General features: G+C 47.1%; 1 long non-coding RNA gene across 1 annotated transcript; it reads right to left on the bottom strand.

The window, feature by feature from the left end:
• Nucleotides 1-222: 222 nt before the first annotated feature.
• On the bottom strand, nucleotides 223-14,531 carry LOC144723314 (uncharacterized). Its single transcript, XR_013586145.1, has 3 exons — nucleotides 14,398-14,531; nucleotides 11,469-11,591; nucleotides 223-3,592 (listed from the first exon to the last, which is right to left on the bottom strand). It is a non-coding gene; the product is annotated as an uncharacterized LOC144723314 (long non-coding RNA).
• Nucleotides 14,532-24,390: the final 9,859 nt, after the last annotated feature.

Here is a 24,390-nt window from a genome sequence, read left to right as displayed (position 1 = left end):
CAAAGCAGATTTGTGACAGGAGAGGGCGTGGGGGGAGGGTCGGGAATGGAACTCGGTATGGTGGGTTCGAAGGGCTCAATAGTGCAGTGCCTAACCAGTGTATTAATCCACCTCTGGATTGCCCCGAGCCTCTAAAGTCTGAAGCGGCCTATTAATGATAAATGCATTCTTAAAACAGGATTGTGTCCGGGTAATTTGTGTGCAAAACGACACCGAACAATGTTGACATTTACAGTTCAAGATAATGATCCCTTTTATTAACCCACACAGGGTCCTGCATTTGGATGTTTGCCCCATTCCTTCACTGAGTCATTAGCATGTGAGAAGAACCAGTCATACCTGGAGATAATCCACACGTAACAAGTGAGTTAACACCCAAACAGTTCCACGCAGATAGAGTCAATCCAATATTGTCCTGCCATCTCATTGCCAACTCGTAAACCCAAGCCTACAATACCTGCTACTCCCTTCCAGCCGAGTATTACCCAGGCTCTAACCTACTTAGCTTTCAAGATCTGATGAGATCGGGCACAAGCAAGGTTATTTCGTTGTAAACAAAATTAGCTAATTTTACATGGCCCAAATTTTATACAGCACACGTGTGTATTGGTTTAACGCCATTATATGTGGTATTATATTTGGAACGTTCCATCTGCATATGTATAACATTTTCCCCTTCGTGTACACATTTACATTGAGCTCTTAATTCACACACGGGCATCACCTGCGACAACCCCAGAATGTATATACAGAGGATTTGAAACAATTAAATATTCATGCATCACATCAATTCTCAATGCATGCTTTCAAAGCAATGAGAACTGAATTTAATGCCAATATTTAATTAATTTAGAGTACAATATAATTACGGCTAGAAATCTAGGATAGATAATGCATGTAATAATAAGACATTCGTTATTTTACTGTATCAAAATAACTTGGGTCACAGCCATATACGTACGTGGGAATGTTGAAATTATGCAGTGGCTCGTATTGATTAATATAAATTTAAAATCCATCTGCAATGATGAAGCGCTTGAGCTATATCAATAGGGTGCACTGAAACCTCACACTCGGCGGTTAAGACATTTTCATACTCCCTTCTCAAAACATTTTGATCACTCGCCGCATGCACGCGAGTGCATTCCACGGGACGCACATGACGCACAATACATTAATACGTACAATCATGCGAATTAATTTTGTACATATTGATTGTGTTGAGTCGAACGTATTATTATTATTCTTTTTTTTTTGAGGCGCCGACCCACGACAGCGATTTGACAGTGGGGGGACAAATGACTCGCGGGTCAGGCAGGCGCAAAGCAAATTCATCTTTTAAGGATTTAGATACGGGCGGAGCGGCAGTGGCCAACATTATGCTGCTGGCTCAGTAGACGTCAGATAACGGAGCTTGCGTGCGTGCGTGCATGCACGGACACCTACGCATGCGCACCCTGCACTCAGCTCCCCTTGCCCCCCCCCCACTCACTCCCCTCTGGGCCACCAACCCCTACTCTCCTCCCCAACCCCAAGCAGCCCAGCAAATACCAGCATTTCCCACACGCTCACACTGTTAATTGGCCACCACGGTCTGCCACAGTGTGGCGCAGCACTATTCCCTGGTGTGCGCGCGTGTGCGCGATGTGTGGCGTGGGCGTGAGCGTGTGCGCGTGCCTGCACGTAGCGTGCGCGTGGGATGTGCGTGCGTGACACCCTACCTACAGCGGGAAGGTTGGGTGTTTGGGTGGGTGTCGGGGTGGCGGGTGGGGTAAAGGCAGCCATGCAGGCATTCAGTCACTTAGCCAGGCAGATAGGCAGCCAGCCACTTAGGAATCCGGCCATCAAGGTTGGCGGGCGGGCGGGCGGGCGGTAATTTAGGAAATCAGGCAACCACATAGGCAGGCATGCAGTCTTGTAGGCTGATCCATGGACAATCACTAAACCAGCCGTCCGGGCAGCAACTTAGGCAGAAATGCAGCCATTTAGGTTGGTGACAGGGAATTGCCTCTCAGGCAGCGAGGCAGGCAGTGAGGCAGTCCGTCAGACTGCATCGACTCAGCATCGCGGAGTCAAGCGCGGCTCGCTCAGGCCACGCTGCTGCGCCTGCGAGCGTGCGCACGGCACGCGCGGGAAGATGGGTGTCCTCGGGCCACCACGAGCACGTCCACCTGCACCGTGCATTCGCGCTCACGTGGCAGCTCGCGTGCAAGAGCTTTGGGGGGTGCACGTGCGCTCGCGACTTGCGCGGAGCGGGCAGGCGGGCTGGCAAGAGGGTGAGGCGGGTGCGCACGTGGGCGTGTGGGTGCCACCGAAGGGTGTACCCTCGCGCCTGCGCGTGACGGATCGACGCAAGTCCGCGTCTTTGCCTCGTGCGTGCTTGCGTGTGCCCGCGCTCGCGCTCTCACGTGCATGCGCGCACGGTCACACGTCTCCGACTTGCAGAGCTGAGTGCGGTGGCGGCAGCGGCGGCGGCGCGGCGGCGGCAGCAGCAGCAGCAGCGGCAGCAGCAGCAGCGGCGCTCCCTCGCTCCGCGCAGTTGACGGATGAAGGCACAAGAGCCCTGGGATAAAAAAAATAAAACAATCCTGCATCGCTTGCACAGATTAAGGTACGGTGACGCAATCAAATCGAACACATTATTGCGGCGAACGCTAAATTCACCGTCGTGGAAGATAAAATAAAGTGCGTAAAACGGTGAGATTGTAATAATATATTTAATTCTATTAATTGAAAACCGGAATCGAGCATGTGCGCCTATATTACGTGGAGTAATTTTTAAGGTGTGGTTTTCAGGTGGCGTTTCTTCAACGTTTTATCATTTGAATTGGCACCATTAATTTGTGTTGCAACAAAAAATTGTGATAACTACGACGCAGTAAATTACATATATAAGGAAAAAAAATTGATACCTGACAACCTACAACGCAACGAGGTTGCTGATGCAATTTCACTAAGACAAATGAACTAAATTGAGCTATTTGACCAGCAATCGTTATCTGTTGTTCGCGGTTAACCTTTAGAATTCGATGGTGCATACCCACAAGCAAAACGCTTGGAACAAACACAAAGGAAGGTTAAATATATAATTAAAGTAAAACAAGCAAATGCCAATTTTTTTTTATGGAGTACACCAACCTGTCAGTGTATGTGTTTGAAAGACATCAGGAAATCAACCGACGGTTCAAATACACGGACCGATAAGCCGAGCACACGTATGTGTGTGTGTATATATACGAGGGGAATATCTGCATGCATAAACACATGGGGAAATCCACCGAAAACCGTGCTCCTCGCTTCTGAGTGGGTTGATGCTGGGCGTGGTTGGAAGCAATGGCGGACGACGGTCGATGCGAAAAGCGCGCTCGACGGCAAACGTGCCGTCCGGCGCACCGGAAACGGGACCCCGCGCGACCACCACCCGGACCGGCAGCCACCGGCGGGCGCGACAGGACCACTGGGGCCCGCCACCGATTTTTCTCCTCGTCCCGCCATCCGCGCGTGAAGCCTCGCGCCTAACGGTCCGACGCTTGGGCGGCGGCGCTCGGGAGGTGATTCTTCAGACATCTTGTAGGCTCTCGCGTGCTGCCGCCTGATTGGGGCGGGGGGGGGAAATGCCGTTAGCTATATGGGGATCGATGATTCTATTGTTCGATCAATATATCAAATGCCTTTGTGGTCGCCTAATTCTGTACCAGCAATCATTGTGTTTTTTTTGTTTATCTTAATGGTTGTCATCTTTGACTCAATTGTCATTTAAAATCGTCGTTGGAACTGCCATCACGATCCACGTTGTCGTCATTTTGCCGAATATTTTCCTTAGTCTTTCGGGTTCACAGCACTACTCACATTCTCTTCACTGCCACCGTGATTAACCAAATAACAATCATGTCGTGAGTCCGTACAGCGCAATGATGAGGTTTACAAAAAAAACCCTGCAAACAGCATGTTACATTCATTCGACCTCTTAAAACAAATTTCACCGTCTCAACTTCTGTAAGGATTTGCGGAAAACCCACACAATCGCAGCCGCCTCTCGCTTGCAATTCTACCGAATTCTACCGAATTTCAAGCGATGGGCGGCTTCTGGCCCAGCTCTACAGTACCTGGTCGCAGTGCCATCCACTAACAACCATTAAACCAGTTTTTCGGTGTTTTTCCAAAAACATTTTCTTTTTTTGCTGCAGGGCGTGGTTCTGGGATCATTGTTCAAAACGCAGCAAATTCTGCCTCTTTCCAACATACGATCACACGTCTTATCAATCCAAAACTTAGGATATTGCTTCATAAAATGGCATTTTTTACGTGTAATTATTTTTCTAAATCACTTCGTATGCTACAAGGACCGCTTATAATGTTGTAATATCCAAATTACTAGTTTTTATTTTATTTAGTTTCAATACAAAAATACATTAATCTCTGCTGCTATCAAAACATAAGTATCGTGGTTATCACATATATGCCTATCTTCTCATGTATACCACTATAATCCGTATTCCATAGTGCTCACTCGTAGGTCAAGGAGGACAAAAGAGACAATTTCTTTCATATTTGAGCAATTTTTCCAAGCCAATCTCCATATTACCTTCAATTGTATTTCAAATTGAATAAGTCTTGCTTGCCTGCATCTGCTGACAATGTCAGTCAAATTTAAATAATTTGAGTGGTTATGTCCATTCACAATGTGGGTCAATTTAATATTATTTCTTTAATTTAGGAAGTGCACTGTATGTGTGGGTGTGTGCGGCGTGTGCGGGAAGCAGGGGTTTGCGCACTGCGCTAAGATCCCAACACAAGGGGGTTTGATTCCCGGTTCTGCACTCGAGTGGCAATTGGTAACCGAGAACCGGCTTTGGAATTCTCGTAAGTTGGCTTAGCCTAAAATGAGTCAAATATTACATCAAATCCAGTCCACGACTGGATGGTCTCCCCACACCATGTTCAGTTCAGATATAAAATTGTCACTGATGTTAACCGTGGCTGGGAATCGAACTCAGGTCGCCGGGTTCATAGCGCAATGCGCTAACCATTGCTCCAATGTTCTACTAGGTATGATGCGGTAAAGAATATTTCCGTGTTCCAGCTGACGTGTGCTTTGCTGGCCTGAATAGGTGCTCGCCAACAGAACCTGCCACAACAGTAAGACTAAATCAGTGATCTTTTCTCTTTACATGTGAGTACGCTTATGCAGTACCATCTTACGCCTACTGCATGCTGAGCACAACGGACATTAGGCGGAGAATGGGAAGAGGACTTCCACTCGGAGCCTTAGAAGATGACCGCAGTAATGTTCAACGGTAATGCGATACAGAGAAGTTCTGAAAATCAAAATTACTAAAATTAGACATTTTATACACATCTATAAAAAAAATCAAGTGTACATTTTTTCTCAACGGCAATATTTTTCGTACCCAAATTTAAACATAAATATCAAAATGTCTCAAATATCATACATCCAAGTTCAAAATTGTATACCTCCCCACATTAACGTTTCAACATCCTAGTGGATTGTCCAAGGGTGGATTGACCAAGGGTGGTGAATTATTACTTATTGTCATGCAACCCAATGCGGCAACCGAATGGAATTGAGCGGTGGTACAATATTTAGCGCATTGCGCAATCAAACCGGCAACCTGAGTTGGTCTCCTTGCCCACACCCAGCATCGGTGGCGAGCGACATCTCAACCGGTGCCTGCATCCACCTGCACGTGTTCCAGCTGACGGCCTTGCAAAAGTATGCTCAATGCAACCCACATGACCGACATGCCATTGGGAGTTTTTTTTTATCTAAGCTATTAATTAATATGATCATAATCCAATGGCAATAGTATAGGAACACGACTGAAAAGTATGCTCAATGCAACCCACATGACCGAAACGGCATTGGGAGTTTTTTTTTTAATCCAGCAGTGGATTTATATGGGGCTGTAAGTTATTAATTAATATGATCATAATCCAATGGCAATAGTATAGGAACACGACTGCAATTTTGTCAATATTTTCTATCTCAGGTTTAAATTTGTGAGTCAACGTCCTAACAAAAAATGAATTCTAATAATAATAATAAATGCCCTAGTTTTGGATGCTAAAACTTTTGAACATCTCATTCTTAAATGACTTTAGACAGTTGACCACCCCTCGTAGTTTACCTTGTAGATATTAACACCACAACTCTTTGTTATCTCATAAGAAACAATACATTTGTGGCAAATTGCTGGACAAGTGGCGAAGCCTTCTGCCTGATGACAGGGGTGTCCCGGCTGATGTAAAGTGATGCCCGATTGACAGGGGGTGAGGTTTGCTAAGAGGGCACCAAGAGCAATCTAAGAGTGGTCTTTTGCATTAACTGCATTGATTTAGACTGCAGAGTGGTAATTAAGATTGGAGCGTGGAAATTCCTAGGAATAATTACAATAAGACTGTTTTTCAATAGTATTACAGGACAGAAACACCATTATAAATACCACGGAAATCCCCAGTATTTAAACACGTTAACGAGAATCAGAAATTGTAATATGGCGACAGCGATGACATTTTACCCGAACGGGCACAGTTGTTGGTAAGCAGTGTAGGAGCAATGATTTAACGAATTGTCGTGATTTAGCGGCATACTTTTAACTAATCAAAATATTATTTTAGCACTGGTGGTGATTATAGCAGCCTGTAGTGACCTAGAGTGGTCACACAAACCCATTTCATGCAACGTACAAAACATATATTCTCACACTAGCAATTGGCGTATGTGCATCGCAAGCTAAAATAAAACAATATTCATCGATGCATTAACCGATGCATTGTGTCAGCCCCATCATCGATCAGGCTGCGTGGCAAGCGACAGGCCACGCAAGGCGTCGATAGACTCATTTTCAAATTAATATTCCTGGTGGCGTGCCCAGGCAGAGGTCCCAACCGAATCAGCTGTGGAGCTAACAAAGGCCCCGTAGGATCAGCGTCGCATTCCAGCGCTAAATAAATATAACATACAACACGCCTAATCAAATACAATTCCTTTTCCGGAACATCAACATTTGTTCACATTGTGGGCTGGGCGTTATTACCAAAATGCACACCCAAAAAAAGGGGGAGTTCAGCGTGCATTATTATTTTGCGAGCGTATGGAAATAGCAAGATAAGCATGTACACGCACGGGTGTTGCGCGTTCCATCACATTTTGTGCCATGCAACATGCACTGTACCACTGCTCACTGTATCTCCCTCACCCTGCCATGTATTGAACCCCTTCTCGCATCTCCCCTCCCATCTCCCACCATTAGCCTCCCACCTCCCCTCCCATCCTAAACCCCCACCTCTGTTTCAATTCTGCAAGAATATCAAATGAGTTTTATTTGCCATGCTCCAACGGAGGCATGCAGAGATAATTCCCACACATTCATGGGTGGCAAGTGTGTGTGTGTGGTGTGTGTGGTGCAATTTCTGTGGGGAGCGGGTAGTGCAGCGTTTAGCGCGCCCCGCTACGAACCCGGTGAACCGAGTTCCATTCTCGCTCGCCACCAGTGACGATGATAATCGCCCCTGGGAAGACAAAGGCGGCCGGGCGTGGTGCTGACCACCCATCGCCTCGCGTGCTGTGTCAGACTTCATAGGTGCTCGCACTTGCCCCAATAGTCTGTGAAGGCTGAAAGGGGGGGATCTTTACCTTTGGTGCGATTCTAGGTCTCCTAAACCCTTAATTCCTTTGTGGGGTGTGTAAGCGTCACCACTGGTCAAACAAAGGCAGCCGGGTGTTGTTTTTTCCAAGCATCCCTTTGTGTGCCATCCCGGCATTCATAGGTGCTCACGAACAGCACTTGCCCCAACAGTCTGTTGAGACTACACGGGGGATCTTTGTCTTTGGTGCGATTATTTTTGCCTTGCCATCCAAGTGGCAATTTGGTATCTAAATCTGGACCGAGCCTGACTGTTTTCACTTTTAAAATGCTAAAACTTCAAAAGAATGTATTATTAGCGTTATTGTAAATTACATCTTTTATCTCGGCTAATACATGTAGGACCTAATTATGTTCTTTAAATTCAAGGTTGGTGCATGGCGATGATATGTTTTAAACAAACACAAAAACGTTTACGGTGGAGTGTGCGTTTTGGATAAATTGAAATGTATATTTTTGGTCGATTGAATAATTACGCCGATGTTTCAACTGGCACCCATTGGCAAGGTTCAATTGAATTAACCCAAAACTGTATGGTAGAGTCGTTTGATAATGGAGTCTTGAAAATTCGTGCACCTTGGTGAATAAGCGCGTGTGAAGATGTTCGCGTGTGATGATGTTCGCGTGATGATGTTAGCGTGATGATGTTCGTGTGATGATGTTCATGTGATGATGTTCACGTGATGATGTTCGTGTGATGATGTTCAAGTGATGACGTTAGCGTGATGATGTTCATGTGATGTTAGCGTGATGTTCATGTGATGATGTTCATGTGATGATGTTCATGTGATGTTAGCGTGATGATGTTCATGTGATGATGTTCACGTGATGATGTTCGTGTGATGATGTTCCTGTGATGATGTTCGCGTGATGATGTTCGTGTGATGATGTTAGTGTGATGATGTTAGCGTGTGATGATGTTAGCGTGATGATGTTAGCGTGATGATGTTCCTGTGATGATGTTCATGTGATGATGTTCCTGTGATGATGTTCATGTGATGATGTTCATGTGATGATGTTCATGTGATGATGTTCACGTGATGATGTTCGTGTGATGATGTTCACGCGTGATGATGTTCACGCGTGATGATGTTAGCGCGTGATGATGTTCACGTGATGATGTTCACGTGATGATGTTCACGTGTGATGATGTCAGCGTGTGATGATGTTCGCGTGTGCGCGCATTTCATGCGTGGGTATTTTCACTCCATTTTTCCGCTTCATTTCACCGTCTCATTTCTCCCGTTGAATTTTCGGTTTCCCTTTTCTCGCCTTTGTTCAGGCCCAGGATTCCATAATTGAATGCTTTGCCAGAGACAAAGACACCACGTTTAGACTGGACAGACTGTTGGATCAAGTGCTATTAGGAAGCACCTACAAAGGCCGAAACTGCACACGAGGGGGTGGGTGGCCAGCACAACGCTTGGCAGTATTTGTCTCCAAAGTGGCGATGGTTACACATCGCACCAGGTACTCATTTGGGGTCGAGTCGACCTAGGGGAGGCCCAGTACCGATTCAACTCGGGTCTCCGGGTTCGTAACGCAGTTCACTAACCATTGCGCCACCGCTCCCCACAGAGAATGCATATATAGTATTTCACACACACCACGTACAGCCAAGTATAGCTATGGTTATCATGATTCACTCTATACTACCTTCCATACCTCCGGCAACACCATTACCCATGGCAAAACAAACTAGAACAAGGAAAATACTTTTCTTAAGCTCTCTTCTTACATCAAGCCATTCCTTGAAGTCACATAGAACACAGCCCTGCTTTTCCTGATATGTGCCAGTTATTCTTTAGGGTTGGAATGTTGAAAACACTCCAAATCACCGTAAATCTAAGCTCAACAATTATCTTCTTGGTTCTTTCGGTAAAGTCACGTAGAAGGGAAATAATAAAACTAAAACATAATAAATATTATTATTATTATTATATTATTTGATTATATTGTTTTCTTTTCCCTTCTACGTGACTTTTCCGAAAGAACCAAGAAGATGAATCCCTGCATTCACGAAAGCTTTAAATCTAAGATCAACAATTATAATCAAATTTTTACTTCACAGAACTTCATCAGCGAATGTGTGGCCTGAAATCAGTGCCACTTGCCCCGATGACAAGTGCATACATCTGTACAATGTGCAAGAGCCATCTAGAGAAACAAGTGGAGCCCACATCAACAACTGCCATTGGCCACTCGGTGGCGGTGGCGTCACCATGGCGTTTGTGCCAGTCTAGGTGCACCAATATCAACAACAACCGCCATTCGCCACTAAGTTCTGGTGATGTCACCACGGCGCTTGTGCCAGGCTAGATGCACTTTGTGACCACGTAAAGTGTCAAAGGATCACTGGCAGGAGGTCACGCGACAAACCGAGGTGCAATGAGTCGATAACTAGCAGACGCACTACCTGTGCCCCCGACTGTGCCAACTCGCCGTGGTTTATCCGACCGGCACTCCGCGTGTTGTGAGCATCGCTCCTCTGCCCTCCGCTGTTAGTGGGGGGCGAGTTTCTCCATTTGCCCAGTAGCATCCTTAACGAGCCTCCTCCACAGACGCCGATCTTGACACTGCTTGTACCAATGATCGGCAAGTAGACTCAGCTCCATATCCTCCTGTACCACATCAGTCCATCTCTTTACTAACCCATACCTTGCCCTTTTAATCCCCTCTATCCACCCAAACAAAAGCTGTTTGGCCATATGGTGGCTGGGCATGCAAGCTACATGCCCCAGCCAATGCACCATTGCATGCCGGGGGAGCTCACCGATGGGACTGTGTCCAGATCTATCAAAATTTTGTGAGCTACTCAGACAATCCAGCCTTGTTAAACCCAGAATTGATCATATGCAGGCCAGCCTGAATGTTTTAAACCAGCACAGATGTTTCATAGGGGGGTCCACGTTTCGCAAGCAGAGAAGGGAGGGCACGATTGTGGCCTAAAAGACCCGAAGCTTTATGTGGAGCGACAGACCAGGTAGCTTCCACACAGCGTTACGCAGCTGATGGAAAGATAATGCCGCCCGACTGATTCAGAGTGAGACCTCTGCTTTCAAAACCAGAGTTGGTCATAAGCACACTGCCCAGGTATGTAAACCTTATTGACGGCAGGGTTATATCGTGGAAAATTGAATGCAGTGCAGCAAAATGTGTTTTTGAGCTATACTTCTATGCTCGCATGTCTATGTTCTCAACCTTCACTAAACCTCTCACTGATCAGCATGGTAACGTTTGGACAAACAACCTGCAATGTGTGAGAGTAGAGACTATCATCCGGCAGTGGATTCTATTCTAGCGTATGGCAAGACAGGAAGTTCATGAGCTAAACACCAACGCCGAGGCCTGCTGACGGCAAGAGGCCTTCCGTAGAGAGCTCGTATAAAACATGTTGAATTTTTATTATTTTATTATTTCCCTTCTACGTGACTTTACCGAAAGAACCAAGAAGATGAATCCCTGCAGTCACGAAAGCTTTAAATCGAAATTTAGAGCTCGTATAGTTTCGCTAATCATCCTTTCAATGTTTGTAAATGTGTACCGATGCATTCATATGCAGTGTTTGCAACGTACAGTGGATGGAGATGGTTGTGGGGGCGAGACAGACATAGGAGGTGGTGGAGGTGGACAAGGTGGTGCAATGGAATCAACCGAGGAGGAGGAGGGGTGACTCCAGGCAAGGGTTCTCTGGGCCCCCCGGTGCAGCAGTGCAGCTGGTGTTGTGAATCAGGCTGAAGCCGCAGTGCTCCAAACACTGGCCGTTTCACCACGCCAGCCCACTGCCGCAACCACACTCACCAACCATCTCCGAGCCACTCGCCGCCGCAGCCACCGCCGCCACGCGTCCTCGGCAGCAACGCCGTAGGGGCTGCAGATACGACGATCGTCCAACCTGCGTTCATCGACGGCAAACGTCCACACCTGTTCAGCAGCAGCCGCAGCAACAGCAGCAGCCGCAGCAACAGCAGCAGCAGATATTTTTGGCAACTTTCAAATAAAGTGCATAACTCGTGTTATCTGTTACCCTATTTATTTGCGACTCCTCTCATCCGCTGGAGTTGTTGGGTCTGTGAAAACTCTATCAGCAGCACTGTTCTTCCAAATTTCTGCATTTCCCCCCTTGAATTAAATGCCAAACAGATAATTCTGATAATGCGCATTTGTATATGTTGCATGTGTTGGTTCATGTGAACCGTATTGTTCTTTTTCGATTTAAAGCTTTCGTGACTGCAGGGATTAATCTTCTTGGTTCTTTCGGTAAAGTCACGTAGAAGGGAAATAATAAAATAATAAAAATAAAACATAATAAAATATTATAAAATAATAAAAATAAAACATAATAAAAATTATATTAAACTTTTATTATTTCCCTTCTACGTGACTTTACTGAAAGAACCAAGAAGACGTATTGTTCTTGCGTATGGAAATATGTGAAAAAGCGAAATGCCAATGTCGAAGTCTGCTAGCCACGACGAGATGACTTCAGGAGAGAGTTTGTGTGGTTTTGCTGTTCCTCCTCCTCTTCTGTTGAAGAAGCGAAGACTACAGTGGTTTACTGTGGTCCATAGTTTGGGTTGCATGGCCACAAGTACATTCACCACAACGTTAAAAAGTATTTAAATCAGAAGATGACTCCGAATCATGATAAATCATTGGGTAAGGGAGTGGTGAATTATCACATAACTGGTAAGTATGAAGTAATTACTCAATTGTGCCAAACTCCAAAACATCTCTTAAGGAATACATTTATGTTTGGAGTTCCATTATGTACATTTTTATTAATCGTTATTGCCAAGCACAGGCCAAAAATACCAAGCAGCCAACAACAAACAGCACTCTAGAAGTTAACATAGGCATGCCATAACCACTATCCTGCCTTTGCTAACCTCCAAAGTTTTCATAAATATTCAATGACACCATACGCTCCCATTCAGTGCCGAACTGGATGCAGCAGCAGCAGTGACAGCAGTTTTGTCAAAAAGCCCAGGCCTGGTAAGACACCACACAGCTTGTTGCCTTCACAAGTCTCCCCCCATGCGATGTTCACAATAGATTAAGCACCTGAAGTTCAGTTCTCTTACATGATGGGGGTCATTTGGTTTATCAAAACCCTCGTTGGCTTACACCGTTGCTATTCCGGCAATTGTTGCTGTAAGATGATCATATCAATAATTCATAGCCTCATGTCAGGCCGCTTCAGAATGAAGGCATCCACGCAACTGTGTCATGGGAGTTGTTTGACCATACTTCACCACCCTTCTTCTTGGTTCTTTCGGTAAAGTCACGTAGAAAGGAAATAATAAAAATAAAACATAATAAAATAATTCTCACGACGTTTCGGCCACAACACAAGCAGCCGTCCTCAGGTGAAGAACAGGTCTGTCGGAAAGACAGCGTCTGAATGGGGTCTCTCCGACAGACCTGGTCTTCACCTGAGGACGGCTGCTTGCGTTGTGGCCGAAACGTCGTGAGAATTATTTTATTATGTTTTATTTTTATTATTTCCCTTCTACGTGACTTTACCGACAGAACCAAGAAGATGAATCCCTGCCGTCACGAAAGCTTTAAATCGAAATTCACCACCCTTGTCAGTGCGGATCACGGGTGAGGAACAGGGCCAATTCGGATATTGGTCACCAGTGATGTTAGCCATGGCCCAGAATTGAACTCGGGTCAGCAGGTCAATAGTGAAACTGCTCTCCTGAATCAAATTTTTGTCAAGCTTAATAAAAAAATGTCGTCCCAGACAAAGACACCAAATGAAAATTGACTATCCACCTCAGCTGTGATGGAAACAAGAGTATAATTGCTCATTAGCCCGCTCAGATGTCATAATTATAGGACAGTAGTGGTTCTGAGAACACTCTGGTGACTAAAAATAGCATGCATTGTTTTTTTACACTGAATGCATGTGGGCCAGCAATTTTGTCCGTGAGTTGCGGTACATTATACTACTGTATATCTAAGTGGTTGTTATCCACCTTGCGAGGCTGGGTAATGTAGCTTGCACTCAAAAATCCACAGTACATGAGCCTCGGTGATTGTAATCAACACACGTGGACAAAACGGTGTTTCCAACCTTACACTATAGATATATATTCTTGGTTCTTTTGGTAAAGTCACGTAGAAGGGAAACAATAAAATAATAAAAATATAAAACAATAAAATTCTCACGACGTTCACTCACCAACATCATTCACCAACATCACTCACCATGAACATCACTCACCAACATCACTCACCAACATCACTCACTATCAACATCACTCACCATGAACATCACTCACCATAAACATCACTCACTCACCATCACTCACCATGAACATCACTTACCATCACTCACCAACATCACTCACCACCAACATCACTCACCAACATCACTCACCACCATCACTCACCAACATCACTCACCACCAACATCACTCACCATCACTCACCAACATCACTCACCAACATCACTCACCATCATCACTCATCACTCACCATAAACATCACTCACCACCATTACTCACCAACATCACTCACCACCATCACTCACCAACATCACTCACCACCAACATCACTCACCATCACTCACCAACATCACTCACCAACATCACTCACCATCATCACTCATCACTCACCATAAACATCACTCACCACCATCACTCACCAACATCACTCACAATCACTCACCACCACCATCACTCACCATCACTCACCAACATCACTCACCACCACCACTCACCATGAGCATCACGCTTGTGCACAGCCATGGTGGAGGTGGTGGGTGGGGGGGTCCGCGACTTCTCAGTTGGCCACGAAGCCGCCCGCCGCCGCACCTCGCTCGGGATCGCCACTTCTCTCTCTTAAGTTGGGGGGGGCTGGGGCTGGGGGGGGGCTGGGGGGCTGGGGGGGGCTGGGGGGGGCACGCCGGCCACATGGTGCGTGCAGATGCGACGTTGAACGCATCTCGCAACTCTCTTCACTCTCAACTCTCTACACAACTCTCTTCACTCACAACTCTCTACAGTAACTCTCTCTTCACTCGCTCTCAACTCTCTACACAACTCTCTCTACTGCTCACAACTCTCTCTGCACAACTCTCTTCACTCTCTACACAACCCTCTCTACACAACCCTCTCTACACAACCCTCTCTACACAACCCTCTCTACACAACCCTCTCTACACAACCCTCTCTACACAACCCTCTCTACACAACCCTCTCTACACAACCCTCTCTACACAACTCTTCACTCTCTACACAACCCTCTCTACACAACCCTCTCTACACAACCCTCTCTACACAACCCTCTCTACACAACTCTTCACTCTCTACACAACCCTCTCTACACAACCCTCTCTACACAACCCTCTCTACACAACTCTTCACTCTCTACACAACCCTCTCTACACAACCCTCTCTACACAACCCTCTCTACACAACCCTCTCTACACAACTCTTCACTCTCTACACAACCCTCTCTACACAACTCTTCACTCTCTACACAACCCTCTCTACACAACTCTTCACTCTCTACACAACTCTCTAGGCTCGCTCGCAGCTCTCTCTCCACTGCGCTCTCTGCTGGCGCTGCTGCTGCTACTGCACAGCGAGACCCCGCGGGCGGCTGGAGGCCCCCTGGTGGCCTTCAGTGACGGCAACCCTCTTGACGTGGCCCCCCACCACAACAACAAGTGTGAGAACACCCCCCCCCCCACAACAACAACACACAACAAGTGTGAGAACACCCCCCCCCCACAACAACAACACACAACACACAACACACAGCAACAACAAGTGTGAAAACGCCCCCCCCCCCCAATCTTTAAAATCAGTGTAAGAACAGCCACTCTGCTGCATCATTGCCGCACTCACGCGGAGACATTTATACCCTCGACCCTCATCGCTGACAGAGAGAGAGAGAGCTTCTCTCACCCCGCAGTGCCGGATTATCCTGGCAGCTACTACACGTGGTGTGTGTGGCAGCTACACCACGTGGTGTGTGTGACAGCTACACCACGTGGTGTGTGTGACAGCCACACACCACGTGGTGTGTGTGACAGCCACACACCACGTGGTGTGTGTGGCAGCTACACCACGTGGTGTGTGTGGCAGCTACACCACGTGGTGTGTCAGCTACTACACGTGGTGTGTGTGGCAGCTACACCACGTGGTGTGTGTGGTCAGCTACACCACGTGGTGTGCGTGGCAGCTACACCACGTGGTGTGTGTGACAGCTACACCACGTGGTGTGTGTGACAGCTACTACACGTGGTGTGTGTGGCAGCTACACCACGTGGTGTGTGTGACAGCTACTACACGTGGTGTGTGTGGCAGCTACACCACGTGGTGTGTCAGCTACTACACGTGGTGTGTGTGGCAGCTACACCACGTGGTGTGTGTGGCAGCTACACCACGTGGTGTGTGTGACAGCTACACCACGTGGTGTGTGTGGCAGCTACACCACGTGGTGTGTGTTGCAGCTACCCACGTGGTGTGTGTGACAGCTACACCACGTGGTGTGTGTAGCAGCTACACCACGTGGTGTGTGTGACAGCTACACCACGTGGTGTGTGTGGCAGCTACACCACGTGGTGTGTGTGGCAGCTACACCACGTGGTGTGTGTGACAGCTACTACACGTGGTGTGTGTTGCAGCTACCCACGTGGTGTGTGTGACAGCTACACCACGTGGTGTGTGTAGCATCTACACCACGTGGTGTGTGTGGCAGCTACTACACGTGGTGTGTGTGACAGCTACTACACGTGGTGTGTGTTGCAGCTACCCACGTGGTGTGTGTGACAGCTACACCACGTGGTGTGTGTAGCAGCTACACCACGTGGTGTGTGTGGCAGCTACTACACGTGGTGTGTGTGACAGCTACACCACGTGGTGTGTGTGACAGCTACACCACGTGGTGTGTGTAGCAGCTACACCACGTGGTGTGTGTGACAGCTACACCACGTGGTGTGTGTAGCAGCTACACCACGTGGTGTGTGTGGCAGCTACTACACGTGGTGTGTGTGGCAGCTACTACACGTGGTGTGTGTGGCAGCTACTACACGTGGTGTGTGTGACAGCTACACCACGTGGTGTGTCAGCTACTACACGTGGTGTGTGTGGCAGCTACACCACGTGGTGTGTGTGGCAGCTACACCACGTGGTGTGTGTGGCAGCTACACCACGTGGTGTGGCACTTTCAAAGGGACCCCGCGCTAAACGCTTTCAAGCTATCAATTCCGGTTCAGTGATTCTGCCTTTGCTCTATTACTATAGTACTATACCGCCTTAAAACATTTACGAACGACTGGGTGTTTAAGGTAAGCGATTTGTCGTATTATCCGGCCTTATAGCAAATGAAAAATACAATTACTTTACTATGCAAGTTAAACATTTGTGTTTAAATAGTTGTGTTTTTTTTATTTAGGGCCCCTTTATAACATGCAGTATGCTACAGACCCCACACAAGCTTAATCCGGCACAGCGCAGCAGCACAACAACAAAACACACAACACACATTACGGTAACCGCACAACCTTCGCCTGCACTGACTGTGGTGCCATCTCCCCCTCCTGACCACATCCCCATTGGCAATTTTCACAACGTCCGCGTCGTCGTCGCCATCATCAACTCCAACGCCATTACACCCCCAAGCATTTTCAATGCTACGATTCAGTCGCAACACAAGGTCCCGTGACATATGGGGGATGTTGCAGAACTGTAAATCGACAATTTTTGGTGGACGGCAAACCTCTTCAGCTGCCCGACCTGCCCCACGTTGCCCATGCCGCTGTAGTGAGAAGTTAGAAAGGCACTGACGAATCAATGGATGAGTTCACAGCGCGATGTCTATTTTGGCTCGGAAGGGTCGGTCAGTTTTGCCCATGGGTGGAAAAAACCCGATTTTTCCAGCGGCAGGCATCGGGTTTTTTTCTTTAAATACAATTAAACCCGATTTCGGGTAATTAAAACCTGGTTTGATGAATACGAAGCTCTGATCCAAGGCTTAGGCTGCTTCCTCGTCGGTGCTGCTATCGTACTCGGGGCCGTCGGGCACGGGGTAGTCATAGAATGCGGGCAGGTTGGTCTTGATGAACACGAGGAGCTTCTCCTCCACAATCGTGGGCGCCAGTGAGTTCCTTAGCTTGGAATGGATGAAGCCCATTGTTGAGAAGTGCGGTTCTGCAATTAGAACCAATTAAACCGGATTTCTAACAAGCTCAGATAATCGGGTTTAATATAAAAAGACAATTAAACTCGATTGTAAAAAAACCCGACTGTGCCACCCTTGGTTTTACCTTCCCGAAGCTCCAGCGGGCAACTGGTTTGGATGTGATCATTGGAACGCGAGGCCCGATGTTGGCCTCTGTGGATAAGCACGAGGACACGGTGATCTCTGGACACAAAGTAGAGGTCTGGGTCGTTTCCGTTTCCATCGAGCGGAGTGAACACTGACTCTCGGTTTAGGGTCGAAAAGCAGATCGCTTATGGATCGATCAGTCCTTGATTTGATCGCCTGCTTCGTTGGTTTGTGAAGTCACCCACGTTATAATCGATGGATGGGACTGCGAGAGGGATCATTGACGTTGAGCGAGGACTCTGGTGGTTTGTACAAGTTGGCTACCGACACCTGGCCGATTTTGATGATGATGGCTGATGTTTCGTTGGCGATGAATTCTATCACTTCATTGTCCTGTAAGGCTTTGCCTGTAGTGAAGTATTGGGAAATGACGGCAGGAAACTCCTTGACGGGAACACACTTCTTTTATTAAATCTTGACTTGTAACGATACAACGCGTGGCCTCTCTTCTTCACAATGCGGTCACCATACAACGGTACAACTCGTGACCTCTTCTCTCCGCCCTACGCTTCTCTTGACTCTCTTAGATTCTGTGCTGCTGGCTCTCTGTGCCTCGTGTAGACTCCGCGCCTCGGCTACACTCTTCTCTCGTCTCGTGTAGACTCTGCGCCTCTGCTACACTCTCCACTCGCCTCGTGTAGACTTTGCATCTCTCTCTGGCTACACCGTATGCATACTCGGCTCGTGTAGACCTTTCTCTCTCTCTGGCTACACCGTATGCATACTCGGCTCGTGTAGACCTTTCTCTCTCTCTGGCTACACACTATACATCGCTCAGCTCGTGTAGACCTTTCTCTCTCTCTGGCTACACACTATACATTACTCAGCTCGTGTAGACCGTTCTCTCTCTCTGGCTACACACTATACATTACTCAGCTCGTGTAGACCGTTCTCTCTCTCTGGCTACACACTATACATTACTCAGCTCGTGTAGACCGTTCTCTCTCTCTGGCTACACACCTATACCTTACTCTCCTCTACTCTCCATTACTCTCCTTTACTCTCCTCTCCGGGCTCTATCTCTGCACCTTCGTCTTCATTCTTAGATGGTTCCACTTCTGCCCTCCTACTCCTCTGTGCATCAACTTATATATCTCTTCTTCCCGGGAGACGGAGCGGATGCGGACCTCAACGTCGGCACCGCTCCTCAGTTACCCAATCACCACGCGCTATCTCTACGATCCGTTTCCGCCCAGCGCGTGTTTCCACTCCCCGACCAATCACACCGCGCTGCCACCCGATCACTCCCTCTCAGCGCGTCACCGGCACACAGCCAATCAGCAGCACTACCCCCACCCGCGCACTGACGCCTGCTCCTCCCCGTCAGCGCGCGTCACCACACACACACCCGTACATACGCGCTGGCACACGACGTATACACCCAGCGCGTATCACCACTACAGTAGTAAGTAGTGAGCCCGTACATTGTATGTTTAATGGCAGAAATTCGATTTTTTTGTTCTAGTTCGCGAGTCGGTTGTCTTCAGCATGAGTTTCCTGGAGCGCAACAACGGCGATGTTGTTTTTTCTTTGACGTCACCTCTTAGCGAGCACATTACACTTTTCACGCGAAAGGCCTTCCACGTTTAGTTGACATTAGTAATTGCAGGTCCCACTCTTCTGTGGCTGGTCTTTTGACCCTTAAAAAGCACCGTGTTTTTGGACGTGATTTACACTTGAAATCGAATATAGAAAAGATTCCCAAAGAGGCCGAAGTGATGGTATTCGTTGTGCGATGTGCCACTGAACAGGTGGGCTTGCGTGAGGTTTACCTTCTGCCACCCAATACGGCATTGGGAGGTTGGAAGTGAAGCGAGGTCAAGTCTATTTGTTCAACCAGGTGACAACTAAGGAGAGGAGATAGACTGGGGTCACGATGTCCTCCCTCTTCAGAGCCCGGCGTCTGAGCCTCTCCGACGGTCTGTGTTCTGGTGCAGTCACACCGCCTGCACACTCGACAGCTGTGCCACTGATATTTTTTTAAATACTCGCAGTAGAGCAAATTAAACGTTAAATTCACTAAATTGTACGTGAACCTGAATGCTGCACTCTTGATTTACCTGCCAAAAACTAAACAGTTACAGCAGTCGGGGTCAAAAAGTTATCACGGGCAACGCTGTTGATACTATCACATCTCACCATTTCTTCTTTTCATCGGTTTGATCCTTCAATCGTCGCGAAGTTGAGTCTCAATCTCCAAATGAGTGCGAGGTGCTCAGCCATTAAACACATTCCTGCGGAGGGAGCTGGTAGGAACGTTGGGTTGCTCGGTCAATGGCCAGGGTCAACGGCGGCGTGGTGTATTCCGCAAATATGCCCGACTGTGAGGGCGGGCACAAGCCGGCGTGAGTAGGTTAAACGTTGAGTTTTATAAGGGCACCACGAGGTGACCAGCCCCACCCCACCCAGCCCCACCCCACCCAGCCCCACCCCTCCCCACCCTCCCCTCCCCACCAAGCCCCTCCCTGCACGACGGACGGAAACAATAATCCCCTGTGGGCTGGTGTAACCAAGAGGTTCCTACCAGTAAAACTGTAGTGTAAGTCCAACCAGAAGACACAGTTTCCGTGATGATTAGGGACTATCCATTTAGTACGTACTCATGGAGGGAGGGTTAACCCAAATGCGTACGCTTGCGTCTACTGACAATGTACGTACGCATAGGAAACGGGGGGGGGCGGGGTGAAGCCTCGATAATTATTTGTCTACATTGGCCTTCAAATGAGCCACAGTTCAGTTTCTTCAGCTGTCAGACACCAAGTACTACCGGGAGAGGTGGGACTGTGGGAGAGGTGTCACTCGTGTGCCACCGTACCCCTGACTGCAGCTGTCACGTAGCTCGGCAAAATAAGTGGCCAAGGTACGCAACTTGATTCTTTAATGCGGCCGGCGGTGGACTGTTTGCTCAAACACGTTAATATTATTCATCCTTGATCGTTTCTGCGTGGATTAAGTATCGGCCGTTCTATAGGATTCGGGGGGTGGGGTGCGTCAACCGTACGTACACAGGTGAGGGGTGTAAAAAGTCCGCGTGTGTACAGGGCAGATGTGGGACAAAGTCATTGTTATGCAAGTCCAAGTCGAGTCGCAAGTCATCAAATTCATGACTCGAGTCTGACTCGAGTCCAAGTCACATGACTCGAGTCCACACCTCTGGTACAGGGAGGGGGGGGGGGGTCATGTTGACAGATTTCGATTGAAAGCTTTCGTGACTGCAGGGATTCATCTTCTTGGTTCTTTCGATAAAGTCACATAGAAGGGAAATAATAAAATAATAATAATAAACCAATAAAATAATTCTCACGACGTTTCGGCCACAACGCAAGCAGCCGTCCTCAGGTGAATAATTCTTGCGTACCTACTACATGGATGGCCCCTTGAGCTGCAGGGCGGTACTCATGTGCAGTAAGTGATAATCGCGTGCAGTACATTTTAGAATCGCAACACAAGGAATTGCAAGATGCTATTGTCGAACATTGTAATACTGTACTACGAATATCATTTACGAGCATTTCTTTACCACCAATTCTAAAGCGGGACACTTATGATGTCGGGAATTCAGCAAACCTGTGCCATTGGATGCCTCGATCTTCCACATCTTCCATTAGTGCTTTCTCGATCTTCACATTTATTTAACAAACAACATCTCTCAGAAAATCTCTGCGGCCTTTTATCTCTGCTTCATGATGGCAGACTCGTATGAAACTGTAGGGTCGTGTTTTTTTAACGTGTTATTAAATTATACATGTTCAACTAATGAAGTGTTAATGGAATCAGTTAGGTGTTAATACATTCAATTTAAATGTAGAATAAATCATTGAAATATTTTACAGTCTTCTGGACATCCCCCATGATCGGAACGGCTCTACCCCACAGTCGACATTTGTGAAGATTTACTGTTTTGGAACATTTAGAGGTAAGAACGGATCCCTTGCCTCACCACAGAATTAACCTATTTTAAACTCTAAACTAAACTATGAGCATTTTTATTTTATCAGGTAAGACCCACTGGTGATATAGCTTTTTCAGAAGCAATCTGGCCACACATTATAGCTCGACGAAGTGGCTTATCGTTTGCAAATTTAAAGCAGCCGAATAATCTAAAACACATGTTTCTAAATGTGGAAAGAAAAACCGGAGGACCTGAAGAAAAATTCACGCGACCACGTGGAGAACATGAAAACTCCAAATAAACAGGCATCAGGGTCCGGATCGAGGCCACGACCTCCTCCATACCAGGTGAGGCAGATCGTCTCACCACACTGCGACAAATTCGCAGGGAAGAAGTCGGAGCTATCTTCTTGGTTCTTTCGGTAAAGTCACGTATAAGGCAAGTAATAAAATAATAAAAATAAAATATAATAAAATAATTCTCACGACGTTTCGGCCACAACGCAAGCAGGTGAAGACCAGGTCTGTCAGCGTCCCCGACAGACCTGGTCTTCACCTGAGGACGGCTGCTTGCGTTGTGGCCGAAACGTCGTGAGAATGATTTTATTATATTTTATTTTTATTATTTTATTACTTCCCTTTTCTACGTGACTTTACCGAAAGAACCAAGAAGATGAAACCCTGCAGTCACGAAAGCTTTAAATCGAAATTTAAGTCGGAGCTATTCACACTGCACTTCACAGCATGCTCAGTTACCGAATAAAAACCAGTCATCAGATCGATAATCTTTCTGGATTTTCAAAGTCACAGGACCTCCCAAGGTGTCTCCCGAAGCACCAAATGAAATCAACATAGGCTGCAAACAGCTTTGCCGAAACTCCCAACGGCGCTGATCAATGACACGAAGCACTATAATTCAGCTAACCATTTTATTTTTGGGTGTAAAGCCAGACTGTTCGGGCTTCTCTGAGTTGCATCAATGTCAGGCGGCTCCTTGCGAGAAGCACACCGCACCAGACACCGAGACAGAGAAACACCACCGTCCCGTTTGTCATTCTTTTCTTTCCGAAGATGAACCACGAGGCCTCGTTGCCAGTCGGCTGGAATGATACCAGACTGCTAGACGGCACGGGCCAGCAGTCAGAACCACAACGCTGCAAGCGTCCAACTTGGAAAAGAGCTACTGAAAGTACTTGGCCCAGCGGTATCCTGCACTCATCAAGATCAGACGAGATATAATTATCAGCTGCTCTATTACAAGCTCTCTGAGGCAATGGCTTTCAGAAGCGTATGAGGGTGCAGGACAAGTCATTTCATCAATGGTGGTTCTCGACTTTTGCAAACAAAACTCTGCATCCAGATTAATGTCCCTCCTCCTCAAAGATGATTTAATATTACCACTCTGCTGAACTGTGCAGATCATGTCCCCTCCAACCAGGCTGCACCCACACTCCTCTGTGGTCTTTCCGTAGATAAAGCGTTGCTGGAGAGAAATCGTTCCCGTCCTGGACTCAACTTCCATGCAGCGATCGGCCGCATACAGGGCGTCTCGCTTAAACAAACAAAAAATCTCTCATTTGATCAACCAGGGTCTGCCAAGCCACCGAGCTCTTCAAAGCAGTTTGAGACAGCCCAACAACCGCTGAAGGCGTTTTTCTTCCCAAGTTTAAGTCTGAGGACCAGACCTCCCAATCATCTTGGACTTTTATGTAAACCCTGAGAATTTCCACAAAAATCCGGTCAGTGTTGAACGTCACAAAATAATTCAACCCAGAAGCCATAGGTAATTTGGGGGTGGTGTGTGGACAGTTATGTTTACATCAGATCTGACGCAAGCACCAAAACATTGCAGATGACAATCTGCAAAAATACGTGTGAACCGGCATTTGCAAAGAGGGGATGCAGAGAGCACAAGACAGGGAATTTGTCTTGAGTCAAATATGTACAGTGTTGAGATTCAGAGATGGAGAGACGTGCATTGTTAGTCAGAGCCCGGATGTGTATTTTGCGGGTCAGATGTTATTGATATGCAGGCATATCTGCAGCCCAACATCTGGAATATACCGGCCTTTGAGTTGGATTTGACAATGAGCCGTGCTGTTTGCTACTGGTCACCAGATGGTTTTGAGCCTTTGGGCCCGTACTCAAGTAACTGTTTTAAGAAACAAATAACATATCTGACCACCCCTTCCCTCCAATCACCCTATACAGGGAGTTCCTAAGATCATAGAAACCAATTATTTTCGGGGGAATGTCAGAATGTTTATGACAAAAATGTCCTTACTGTAGTCGCAACATCTCGCCTGTTAAATTAAAGGTTGTTGCTCTGCAACTTGTTGTCATGGGTTACCAATGTTGCAGCATACTTTGATGGCTCACATTGGGCCGAGTAAATCCCATGCACAATGGATGCTGCAAAGAAATAAATCAAATTAAGTGAAATGCCAGCAACAGGCCAACGTCCGTAATTAAAAGACAGAAGAAG

Source organism: Lampetra planeri, chromosome 17, assembly GCF_965212315.1.
Source record: "Lampetra planeri chromosome 17, kcLamPlan1.2.h2, whole genome shotgun sequence".
NCBI classification, from domain to species: Eukaryota; Metazoa; Chordata; class Hyperoartia; order Petromyzontiformes; family Petromyzontidae; genus Lampetra; species Lampetra planeri.
This window is presented reverse-complemented; position numbering and strand designations above follow the sequence as displayed.